Source organism: Dipodomys spectabilis, unplaced genomic scaffold (genome assembly GCF_019054845.1).
Source record: "Dipodomys spectabilis isolate Male_0828 unplaced genomic scaffold, ASM1905484v1 ptg000106l, whole genome shotgun sequence".
NCBI classification, from domain to species: domain Eukaryota; kingdom Metazoa; phylum Chordata; class Mammalia; order Rodentia; family Heteromyidae; genus Dipodomys; species Dipodomys spectabilis.
Window position 1 is genome coordinate 1,669,725 of NW_024870783.1, and position 13,501 is coordinate 1,683,225.

The window sequence follows — 13,501 nt, forward strand, 5'->3', positions numbered from 1 at the left end:
AGCATCTGTTGATATTAGAGTTCTGGACTTTTCAGTAAATGGTGCTGGGAAAATTTGTTAATCAGTTGTAGAAAACTAAAGCTAGATCCTTATATATCACTCTGTACCAGGATCAACTCCAAATGGATCAAAGACCTTGGAGTCAAAGCAGACACTCTGAAAACATTACAGGATGGATTCGGAGAAAACCTAGGTCTCCTGGGTACAGGCTGAAATTTTCTTAAAAGAGACCCAGAAACACAACAAATCAAAGAAAGTTTGGACAAATGGAACTGCAAGAAATTCCAGAGCTTGTGCATGGCAAAGGATGTAGCTAGCAAGATCAATAGATACAACGGACAAGGGTTTCATATCTAAAATAAACTTAGAACTAAAAAAATTAAATGCCCCAAAAACAAATCACCAAAGAAACAACTGCCTGCTAAATAAGTGGGCTAAAGACTTAAAGAGAAACTTCTCTGAAGAGGAAAGAAGGATGGCCAATAGACACCCTTCCTTTTTCTTTTCTTACACTGTTAGATCCACCTGGCAATTTGCATATTGCTCCCTAAGGAGGACCTTCCTTTTTAAGTCTGAAATAAAAGCTCAGCTCTGAACTTGCGTTGACCTGTCTAGACTCCTCATTTGACTCCTAAAAATGAAGTCCTTGTCTCAGCTCCTGTGGCTGTTAATGCTCTGGATCCATGGTAAGGGCAAAGGGAGGTGAGGAATCAGAGTGGGTGGGAGGGTGAGCTCTCATGGACCAGTGGTAACTTATCCATGTGTTAGATGTTCATGGTAGGGCAATGAGGTTTAGGTCTGAGAGAGTGAGGAACAGTCCAGAAAGACTAGAACCTGTGCTTGAGTGATGACTCTGCTAGGTGGGAATACTGCTGTTGACTCCTAGAGACTTTTCTGCTGCAAGAATATCACTTTTAATACTAAGTATTTTAAATTAAAAATCAAATCATGAATATGAATAAGAGGAAACATATATAAAAATAAAAGTAATGCATGCATGGCTCTCTATGGTTATATATAATCTTGCTCTCGGCCTTATTCTAATTTCAGGATCCAGTGGAGATATTGTGATGACCCAGACTCCAAGGTCCTTGCCTGTCACCCTGGGAGAGCCAGCCTCCATCTCCTGCAGGTCTAGTCAGAGCCTTCTGCATAGCAATGGAAACACCAATTTGCATTGGTTCCTACAGAAGCCAGGCCAGTCTCCACATCGCCTGATCTATTTGGTTTCCAAACGAGCATCTGGGGTCCCAGACAGATTCAGTGGCAGTGGGTCAGACACAGATTTCACCCTGGCAATCAGAAGGGTGGAAGCTGAGGATGTTGGAGTTTATTACTGCATGCAAACTACACATCTTCCTCCCACAGTGATACAGCCTTGAACAGAAACCTCCCATCTGGCTGGGTGAGCTGCCCTCATGGCTGGCTGGTCTGGGGAGCAGCCCAGCAGATTGTGTGAGTCTGCCTAGGAGGAAGATATTGAGGTCAATATTAGAGTCACTCTGAGTAGAGGTGAAGAGTTTATGACAATACAACAAAATGCAATCTAAAACAACCAGGATAATTACCTGAATATAAAGACCAGATAAACCATGAGGTATTTATTGAAAAATGCAAGTCTCTCTTCAGTAATATCATAGCCAACCAGAAATCTAAAAATCAAATGTCTGTCGTGATTATTATTCTCTCTGTGATGAAATTTGTAATACTTCCTTTCAGCACACACTAGTCTACAACTTATGCCAGAACCTGGAAACCCAATTTTGCCTTTTCTAGCTTCTACTCTGTATGTTCATCAAACCTTGCCTGACCATCAAGCCATCATCAGAGTTTGATTAGTGTGTCTTGGCTGGATCAACCTGGGGAAGATACAAAATTGCAGAAAGCACAGTATTCTCTGCTTCTATGTACTGGGGCTCTGGCTCTACTTAAGAGAGTGGTGTGTGGTGAAACCCTGTAATATGGTTCATAGGTCCCAGAAGTCTGAGATTGAGCCCTTTTTCAATGGGTGCTATCTTCATCTGTTCAACCTCTATGTCTTTATATAAACAACCATGTCAAAAGGGCAGCATTAATCTTGTGTGTCTTGTATCTATTTCTATCACCTTAGACACCTGGAGTTATGACATCTCACAGGCTAGGACTTGGGGAATTCCCAAGTCTCCACCAGTGTCCAGTGTTCATCTGCTTCAGATGCTATAAATTGTTTCACCATGATGCTCTCCAATCCAGCTGGGAAAAAGTGGCATGAAGTTGGAAATGCTCTGAATTCATCAAGGTATCATTTATAGGAGAAATATAGGTTTGGAATGTATATGAACCAATGGAATAGCTTTACATTACCTCTGGAAACATCTTAACAGGGACATTAATGCAATGTTTATCCACAATTGTAGCATTTTGTGGAAGACCAGACAGAAATGTCAGAGTTGAATCTCAGTTCTCCTCTCTGCTCAGGAATTTTAAAAGGGTATACATAAGTACCCATCAGATTTATAATTCTCACCTAGGCTGCTCATTTTCTTTCACAAGTCTGTGAGTCATCAGAAAAGAAAAATTAATTATAATGGGGCCTCCAACACAGTGCTATTGCTGTATGATTGACAAGTCAGCTGTTATCATTTCTTCCTGTCTAAGAGCTGCAAATGGAGCATGCATGGAGTCATTTCAAGATATTATTATTGAGTCTACTATCCTATCAACAGAAATTCATTTTAATAATGGTAATTACAAAATGAGAAATAACATTAAATATTTGTAATCAACATTTGTCAGCTATTGGAATACCTTTCTAGAAAAGCACATACACAGGCAAACACACATATGGAATAAAATGGAGGAATATTTGTTTACCTAAATATATATAATTTAGCATTTCTACTCATTCTTTTCCTGAAGCCATAAATATCCTCCTCATCCATGAGCACTAGTTACAAATGCAAAATAGCTGATCCACCTTTCTTCAAGGAATGATGCTCTGTATTTCAACAAGTTAACAGGTTTCCATGGGATGTTTTGGAATCCAAGCTTTAGGAGATTTTGAGTTAAATGATGATCTTTTAAGAAAAAAATGGTAGCAACACAACTACATCTTTGTCTAATTAACAAAAACTAATATTTGTTCTTGGATGCCAAACTTCAAATTCATGATTATTTCTCATGATCCAGTCCTTTGAAAGTATAATGGAATAAATATATATTAGTAATTTGATAAGCTATAAAGCAAATGGTTTAAAATTCATGGTCCATATCTGGGGATATTTGGACATAAATTTGTGACAATAGCTTGACCACAGCAGCATGTAAATAATCCTAAGTGGTCATTTCCTCTTATGTCTCTGTTCCAGATCAAACAGTCCACAAAATGGAGACAAGACCAGGGACCTGCAACAAAATGCAGAAGCTGAGCCCTGCCTGGATTGGGCACATCATTGCAATTGTGAATTTGTCTTTGCACTAACATAAATGATTTGAGTTCAAGCCCCTAGATTTAGAGGAGTTTGTTACACTTTATTATTGTTGAAATGATGACTTTTTTGGGGGAGGGGTCCAGTGGTGGGGCCTGAACTCTGGGCCTGGGCACTGTTCCTCAGCTCTTCAGCTCAAGGCGAGCACTCTACCACTTGAACCACAGTGCCACTTCTGGCTTTTTTCTTTTTGCTTATGTGGTGCTGAGGAATCGAACCCAGGGCCTCAGGGATGCAAGGCAAGCGCTCTACCACTGAGCCACCTTCCCAGCCCTAATGACTGGTTTTATATGAAACATGAACACATAGAGAAGATGCATTTTTTTTGAGAAGATGCATTTTTATGAGAACTGATTACATAATAAAAGTATTTGTAAAATAAATATAAGGTAATAGAATACAGAGACAAATATGAGATTATGTAAATAAAAATAATGCAGTTGAGTCTACCAATGAACCTTCTGAACAAAAAAACAATTAATTTGCAATTGACTCATGAACTTCAATAAACATCAGAGGAATTAGAAATGGGCTTACATATATGAAATTACTGATAGTCAGATATTCACATGAATACATTATCAGGAAAAGAAAATTTAGAAACATATAATATATAAAAATATATATGATACAGGCTGACCATTGTAACAATGAGATGTGTAAGACACTGTCTTGAAAACAAACTTTACAAATTGGGAGGGGGAAGGAGGAGTTGGGAAGGTGTGGAGGGAAAGGATGGTAGGAGCAAAACAAAGGAGGGGGTAACAATGCTCGATAGGAAATATAATCATTACCTTATTCATGAGCTGTAACTCTCTGTACAGTATTTGTACGATAAAAGATATAAAGCATATCTAATACATATAAAATATGTAAAAATATATCAAGTCTTCAGTTGCCTACAGCTCTCAAATATTTCCTCCTGTATATTTGTGGATGGATATGACTGAGTCATCTTAGGGCCTAGAATCCTATCTGAGGCCCTCATTTAGTATATACACAGGAAACCAGAGAGGGAAAAGGGTTCTGGGAAATACACTTCCTGTAGAAACTGTGTAATAGAAATTGAGAGCTGGCCATCTTTTGTGGTCATATGACCCAAAACTCAAAGATTTGATCAGGATTTCAATAGCCAAGAACATTTCCACATTGATTCTAAGAATCATCAGCATATTGCAAGCAAAGCAAGGAAGTTTCATTAAATCACAGGTCAGTGGAAAATGACATTTTTGCATGAAATATATAAGAAACTATTCACAAGCAAACAAAATTCTTTCTTAACAATAAAAAAAACAAAACTCAACTAAATAGGGATGCAGTATCATTTCTTTCTCTTCTGAATTTGTACAGAATTCAACACCATCAACATCATGAAGATCATGTGACAAACGCAAAATTATAAACCATCTCAGATCTACTGAATGTGAATATTCAGTTCAGCAATATAACAAGTGTTCCTTGTTAGGTCTAAGAAGACTTGTGTAAGCCAGGGCCTGGTGGCTCACAACTGTAATTACAGCTACTCAGGAGACTGGGATTTGAAGATTGTGGTTCAAAGCCAACCCAGACAGGAAAGGAAGACTCCTATTTCTAATTAACCAAAAATATCTGGAAGTAGAGCTCTAACTCAAGTAGTAGAGCCCTAGTCTTGAGTATACATAGTGCAAGGAAAGTGCCTAGGCCCTGCATTCCAGGATGAGGACTGGCAGAAAAAACATCAGATGTGTTTACAGGATGAGTATCAAGGGTAAGAGATTCTCCTTACTTCTCTATTAGCCCCTTTTAAGAACATGTCTATTTAACCCACATGTTAAACACACATAGATGTGCAACTGCATATACATACATGTGTATACACACATACACATACCTTCATTAGCTCATTCCCAGTTGTTAAAACAAAGTACCTGAGCACTGTACAAAGAACAGTTTTGTTTAATCCACACTTTTAGAGTTAGAAAGTCCTAGGTGCAGTGTCCTTATTTGTCTGTTCTCAGGTGAGGGCTTTCATGTCTGTATCTGGACACGGTGTGTTATTAGAAAACCACATGTTGAAGAGGCTGATTATTTGGTGGTCTTCACATCATGGTAATTGACTCTTAAGAGATCTGACTTACTCCTTCATCCTCCCAAAGGCAGCACCTTCAGTGATCTAAACACTTCCCCCAGGTCACTGACATTTGAGGTCTTCTACCTCTTAGCATAAATATACAAGTGACCACTGAGAAAAATCTTTCTTACACAGACTTTGTGAAAAAGGTACATTGATATGTTAGTAGTGCCTGTCCATATGCTAATACATTTGTATTGGTAGACAAAGGGAAGATGCATGCAATGTAATTTAATATTTTGTTATAAGCTCTACTCTGCTGTGCATATTACATTTCTATGGGTATCAATGCAGGTTGTCAGATATTGAACTATACAATTCACCTCTTACTGATAGGCATTCTATTCCCATCAAAAGCACCAGGAAATGGGTATTTGAGAGAGGAAGGGGCAAAAGAGAAGAGTAGAAGAATGATAGGCAAGAGAATAGAATGCAGGCAAGAATGCATCTAGAAAAAATAGGGGAAAGGGTGGGTCAAAGTGGGTGAAGATGTTGAAGGGATGACACAGATTGAGATGCATTGTAAACATAAACTTCTTTGTTAAATGGCAAAACAATCCAATATACTCTAAAGAATGAAAAGTAAGGAAAGAGTTAGGGTGGGAGGGGTAGGTAAGAATGTTAAAAGGGGCAACATTGATTAAGAGGCACTGTGGTTATAAACTTGTGTTGAATGGCAACTCCCTTTACTACTATTTACAAGAAAATAAAAAATATTCAAAAAAAGTTACTTAGTGGTAACAAGTTAGACAAGAAATGTACTTACCACCTTACTTATGTAACTGTATCACCTCTGTACATCACCTTGACAGTAAAATTAAAAATAAACATAAACATAGGAATAATCCGAGGTCTCTTTGAATGGGAATGAAACATTTTAAGCTTATGCATGATATCAACACTTATGCATGATATGCCATGTCAACACTTCCTTCCTATGCTATACCATGTACCATGATATTTGCATATTCTCCTGTATGTAATGAAATATATGAAGGCATATAAAACATGGTGCCGAGCTAATTGAGAAGTTAACTTGCACATGAAGTTCAAGTCCAAGGTGATGTGGTCACCGGCTCTGATTCTCAGCTTTTCTCCTCTAGATCTTTCATGAGAGAAACAGTTTCTCTTCTTTATGGAATTAAGTGCTCAGAATCTTCACCAAATAGTACATTTTCAAAAGGGATTGATATTCTTCATCTTCTGAAAATATGATGCACTTGACTTGTCCTCCTTATTTCTATCCATAATCAAACAGAAGAAACAATATTCATACAGTCTCCACAGTTCCCGTCTACAGCTGCAGGACACAAAGCCACCATCCACTGCAAAGCCAGCACAGACATCGATTATGACATGCATTGGTACCAACAGAAGCCAGGAGAAGCTGCCAACCTCATCATTAAATATACTACTACTGCTGTTTCTAGGGACCCATGCTGATTCAGTGGTGGTGGGTATGGGACAGATTTTACCCTGACAATGAATGATATGTCTGAGGATGCTGTATATTATTTCTGTCAGCAGGATAATACTTTACCTTACACAGTGATGCACTCTGCTGCAAGAAACCTGACTAATGCGCTCAATGAGACTGCCTCAGCTGCTCCTGAAGATGGTTAATAGGGGAACTAGGCCTGCTGCGGTGTTTGCTTCATGCACAAGCAAATTCACTTCTCTTTCCTGTTCTGTAGTTTCTACTACCCACCTCCTCCTATGGTGTTCTTGACAAATTTGATGTGGCAGGTTAAAATAGATTTTTCCACATTCTCTGAGTCAAAGACCAAAAAAAAAAGATCAATCTCCAAAGCAGAGGTCAATTCATGTAGCAAAGTCCCTGGCTTATACCTCACATGTGATTTCCAACTCCAAGAAGAAATCAAAGACCAGAATGGACCTAGTTAATATTCTAAATAATATTAATAAAGGCAATTCTTGATCTTGCTCCAATCTTCCATACTCATGACCATATTCCAATGCCCTGGGCAAAGCACATGATAGGTCCTTCTTGCATTCCCAAAATTTGTCCTTCATGGATTTTTCCTTGATTTTTTTATTATAAAGGCCATTAATCAATAAAATATCTATCTCTGTCTCTACTACTTTACGATGTCATTCAGTTTTATTTAAATTTATTTAGATAGTCCCATAGTTGAAGGCCTCCTCTTCTAATCTGGTATATACTATTTGCTGGAATTGATGGGACAAGAAGAATACAATAATGGCTTCCCTCTTTAGGCTTGAGGTTGCGGCTTTCAGCCTGTACTCCTCTAGCCATCACCTCTACAAGGTCCAGATGTGATGGTCTCACCTGTGACTCTTCCTGGTTTGTAGGTGATGGCTATCAGTGTCCCAACTGTTAACTAATTAATTTGAAATACACATTCATAATACATATTCATAATATTTTCTAAATATGTTATAATAGTTCAATATTCCAGTCAGTGGCTTCTCTTTTTATTTTCTTTACATTGTCTTGGAAGTATAAATGTTTCAATTTCTTCTTTCTTTCTTTTTGTTTTTTTGGTTGGTTATGGGCCTTGAACCTGGGTCTGGGCACTGTCCCTTAGTTCTTCAGCTCAAGGCTGAAGAAAAAAATGGTATGGGTTAGTAGTCTTAAGGATTGCAAGTTATGGTATCAATGTGGATTTAAACATCAAAATAAAAGTACATAGATTAAAAAAAAATATTTAAACTAGTGATCGGATCATTATTTTATCCTGTGTGTGTGTGGGGGGGTCTATGCCAGGATTTGTGGGTTTGTGACTAATTTCACCTGTGGTCCACAAACATATTGATTTAAGGTGTAGATTATTATACTATCAATGAGAGAGCTTAACTATCACTCTGAAAGACCTGAATTAAGACATTCAGAGACTTCTGCACAAGTGAAAACAAGGTGTGAAGGTATGCTCTGCAGCCCCACTGCTGCTCATGTGTAATTTGTCAGTGATGGAGTTTTTATCCTCCAGGATGAGCATTTACGGATTCCATCTATTAGACAGGAAATTTCCAAAAGCAGCATTAACTTGTACTTCTGTGAAACTTGTCAACAAAACACTGGGAGTAAGGTTGGTAATTTTTAGAGGTTCCCTTTGCCTTGGAAAATCCCCACTCTTCTTGTTTTGTGTGTTTTTTTTTTAAAATTTAATTTTATTGTCAACGTGATCTACAGAGGGCTTACAGTTACATATGTGAGGTAGTGTGTACATTTCTTGTTAAGCATTGTTACCCTCTCCCTCATATTTCTCCCATTCTCCCTACCCAAATTATATATTCTGTTGTATGAAACAAAAACAATAGCCCAACCATAATAATTTGGTAGTAAATAAGTAACTGATGAAAAATCATCAATATGTCTCACAGTGTTTGTGCAGAACCGTGCACTCCCCTCTCATTATTGGAGAATCCATGGGGATGATGGAAGGACCTAGACTCCATAATGCCTTCCCGCTATCCATGGAGAACTGGCTTCCACTTCCTGAAGGTCCATTCAGTGCCTACTACACAGTTATGGAACAATTACTTTAATTGACTTTTGTAGATGCAAGACTATTCTCTGTGGATTTCAACATGATCTCTGGGTCCCCAGATAGTTTCTGTGGCAGCAAGTTAAAAAAAAAAATAACCGATTATCTGCAGCATTGTTTCTAGGCATGAAAGAACACAATACTGTCTGCTCATTGGACTCAACGAATGTCCCAGTGCTACAGTTTTGAATAAGAAACTGTCTGCTTGGGTAGCCCAGCTGTAAACTTGTCCCTTCAGTGTGGAACAAGCAGGACATACTCCCTAGTTCTGTGTCAGAGAAAAATGTCAAGGAATTCATGTGTCCAAATTAGTAAGAAGCCATGAGATGCCCGGTTTGTATCTGTCTCCTGGGGTGGCACAGCATCTTAATTATGGCTAAACTTTTAGGGGAGACTTTAGTGAGACTTGATGCTTGGAGAGCTGACTGGAAACCTCATCCTCAGTTTCTCTATTTTGTTTGTACAGTGTAAGTGTAACAATTGAGGCTGAATTTGTGGCAAGAATACTAGAGCAGTTTGACTGATCACTTGTGATTTAGTATTTGTGGTCTCTAGTGTTATAGCATATCACTTGGTAGTATGAAGAAATTTATTTTTGGGGCTGGGATGGTGGCTCAGTGGTAGAGCGCTTGCCTTGCATGTCTGAGGCCCTGGGTTCAATTCCTCAGCACCACATAAGCAAAAAGAAAAAAGCTGGAAGTGGTGCTGTGGCTCAAAACTAGCCTTGAGCTGAAGAGCTGAAGGACAGCGCCCAGGCCCAGAGTTCAGGACCCACGACTGGACCCCCTCCCAAAAAAAAAGAAATTTATTTTTTCCTGTACTATTGCCTTCTGCTTTTCCTTACTATGTATTCCTTTACAGGCCAATGGCACACATAGGAGAGTGTGATCCTAAAGGAGAAGCTAAGAAGGACATGAAAATGGATACTCAGTTTTAATTACTTACAGTTTATCCACAGTTAAAATGGATAAATGTTATTCAACACTTTTAAAATACAATGTAAAACTAAATAAACTTCCTGGAGAAATCTCATTAAAAACAGTTTAATATAAACCACTATCATTTCCCTTCCATTTCCTTCTCTTCCTATCTTTCCTTCTTCCTTCCTTTCTTTAATGTGTGACTGTATAGGTTTGTGATGTCTGCATGTGTGCATGTGTAAGGTGAGGTGGAGGGAGTGTGTTGGAACTGATAATCTAATTCTGGGAGTCATGCATGTTAGACTTATAGTCTATCACAGATCTATATGAAAATAAATGTAATTTTGCAATTACACAGTTGTGCTTGAGTTTTATTGTTTTTTTCAATTCTTAAGGAAAAGATCAGTTTATAAATTGAAATAAAATGATCCCATACATGCTGAAAATAAATTTTTAAAAATCCAAAATTGCGATGAAGGTCAAAGCACATTTTACCATACTGGATGCTGATAGTGAATGCTTTCCATGTTAAAGTAATTCATGAGTCACTCAATGCACTCTAAATAGATCCATTCACTATGCTATCATAATCTGGGAGGTGGACACTTGTGAAACCTAGCACCAGGAAGCAAACTTGGCATCAGAATGAGACTCAATCTCAACATATAAAATGCAGAACAATCTGAGTTCAGAGTGAGACCATATTTCAATATACAAAACACAAATATCACTGTAGAATTTTAGTGATTCAGAAACATATATTAATTATGCTATCATAGAAATAATGAGAAAAGGCTAGACTGAACAAAATATTTTTGCGAAAATAATCATGAATTCAAAAATTTCCATACTAATATATCCCATAATTAATACAATTAAAGTTCCTTTTTCCCAATTTAACAATCCTATGAAAATCTTTTTTTATAGAGAGGGTCTTGGCAGCAGCAAAGTAGTAATTCCACATATGGCAGTTTGCCTATATGAACGATAAGATAGCACATGAGCTCTAGTTCTACCCTATTTGAAAACAGAAAAAGAGTGCTTCAATTAGAAATCAAGGAGCCAAATCTTGTCATCATTTCATGTCAATGTTGCAGATATGGACCTAAAAGAGGAATCTGATCATTCATGGTGTTACACCTCACAGCACAACATCTGTGGTCATTGATACACATGCCTGGTGACCTTAAGTGCTTTCAAGTGACAAGTGACACAGCAGCTATGCCTATCTGAATCAGCTCTCACAGGTTTGTGAGACAGGAGAGCTCTAGATCAGGAGACCTCATCGTTCTTCCCACCCTGACGCTATACCCTAGAGTTCCTCCAGGAACACTGTCTAAAACCACATTATTAACATTTCGAATATATCTTAATAGCCCATTCATAAGAGTCTTGTGACTAACATCTTTTCTGAATTTAAGGTTGCGTATTAGAATTTAATATTGAAATAGATGTCTGAATGACTGGGAAGGGGAATTTTTTTATTGTAAAGATACTTTACAGAGGGGTTACATTTACATGAGTAAGGTAATGTAATGAGTACATTTCCTATTGAGCATTGTTACCTCCTCCTTTGTTTTCCCCTACTACTCTTCCTTTCCTCCCTACCTGAACTCCTTCCCGAAGCTGTAAAGTTTGTTTTCAGCATAGTGTCTTGTACATCTTATTGTTACAATGGGTTAACCTGTAACCTTATTTCAGCATTTTGTTATTTCCCTTCCCTCCATAAATTAGAAAAATGTGTATATAAGATGTAGGGCACCAGAATCAAATACAGTGAAAATAGGGGCTATACCAGGGTGAAGAACATACAAAAGAAATAAAAATTCACATGGTACATTAAAAACAACAGCAACAAAGAAAAAAGTCTTGTGTCCCTATTTGAGGTTCATTTCACTTAGCATCATCTTATATACGGAATTGTTTTATATTCCTTACAGATTCCATTCTAGCAATGGATGAAAAGGATCAACAATAAACACTGATGGAAGAAAAGCATCACAAGTAAAAGTGGAGTTTGTCAACTACTGATATCTAATATCTGGCATTGTATAAGCTCAATGTGAGAGAAAGACTATCAGATGGCAAACAAATTCCAAAATAAACAAAAGAGCTCCTATCTTATAACAGCAAAGTAAGAATGAGTGTCTTGCTCTGTATTTCACATGTCTTCCCTGCTGTACATTGCAATATTAGGCCAGGATCTCCCTACCCAGGACAAAATTAGAGATTAGGGGAATATCAGCTCAGAAATGAGATGTTACGTGTGTGTGTGTGTGTGTGTGTGTGTGTGTGTGTGTATGTGTGTGTGTGTGTGAGAGAGAGAGAGAGAGAGAGAAAGAGAGATAAAGTTGGGAAATTTGGTCAGTTCTTTTAAAAGATTGTGTTCCTCTATAAACTGGAAATCTAAGAGCTTTCCTTCAAATTCTTTTTGGAATTTTTATAAGAGAACTTGGCAGAAGCACCACAGCTTTCTTGACACCATGAAACACTAAGCCTGGTATTGAATAGTCTACCTGATTATGGTAAAGTAGACATATAGAAGGAACCTGAGTCCTTTCTGCCATCATTATGTTGTAATAGCCCACTCCTTCCCAGCCTTCAGACTTCTAAGTGTGAGTTGTTGCTGCACTATTATTTCTTCTGCTAGCATATAAAGATGCATCCTCTGAAACTTGTCCCAAGTAATTCTATCTTGCTGTCATAGAGATCCTCTGCATGTCAGACTGTAACAGAGCAAGCCAACCTTCCTGTAGTTGAGCAGCTAGCTGAGAAAGTCTCATTAAGGGATACCTTTTGCAGGGTGGTTTTTTCTCATATCATGTCATTTGAGCCTGTGTGCTGTTTTACCACTAGGTGGAAGTCTAGGACCAGGTTTCTATTATTGGGTTACATACAAATAAAATAGGAATTCAAGGGATTTTAGTGTCTTTGGGAGCTTAGGGTCATCGGTAGTCATCCAGTGCTCTGTAAGTTATTCCTATTAAGGTCACTCACCATAGTAAGTTATGTCCATCCTGGCAACTCAGTCATACTATGCTAATGTCCAGTCTAAATAACCTCCTAGTTTATGACTACTATTTTCCAATTTTCACTTCTCTTCCTATAGTCTAACTGTGAAACAGCCTCTTGTTTTTCTTAATCTTGTCTCCTTCAAGGGCAATTAACACAGAATTAGAATTAAGAAACACAGGAAGTCTGTCCACAGACCTTAAAGGATCAATAGAGCATCTCCTTATAGAGCACAATATCTGAACTAGTAAGAAAAACATTTTCTCTGCAGGGAAAATTCTTCTGCTTTGCTCTGACCTAGGACAACTGGGCATTTGCTCTGCTATACCATATGGAGTTTACCAGACAAAGCCATCACCCCTGGTCAGAGCTCAGGCTGTCAGTGGGTTGTGGAGTGTTTTGGCCTGTGTCCACGAAGCCACTAAACATGTATGCTGCCCTGGGTGATAAAAGTCACTAGGA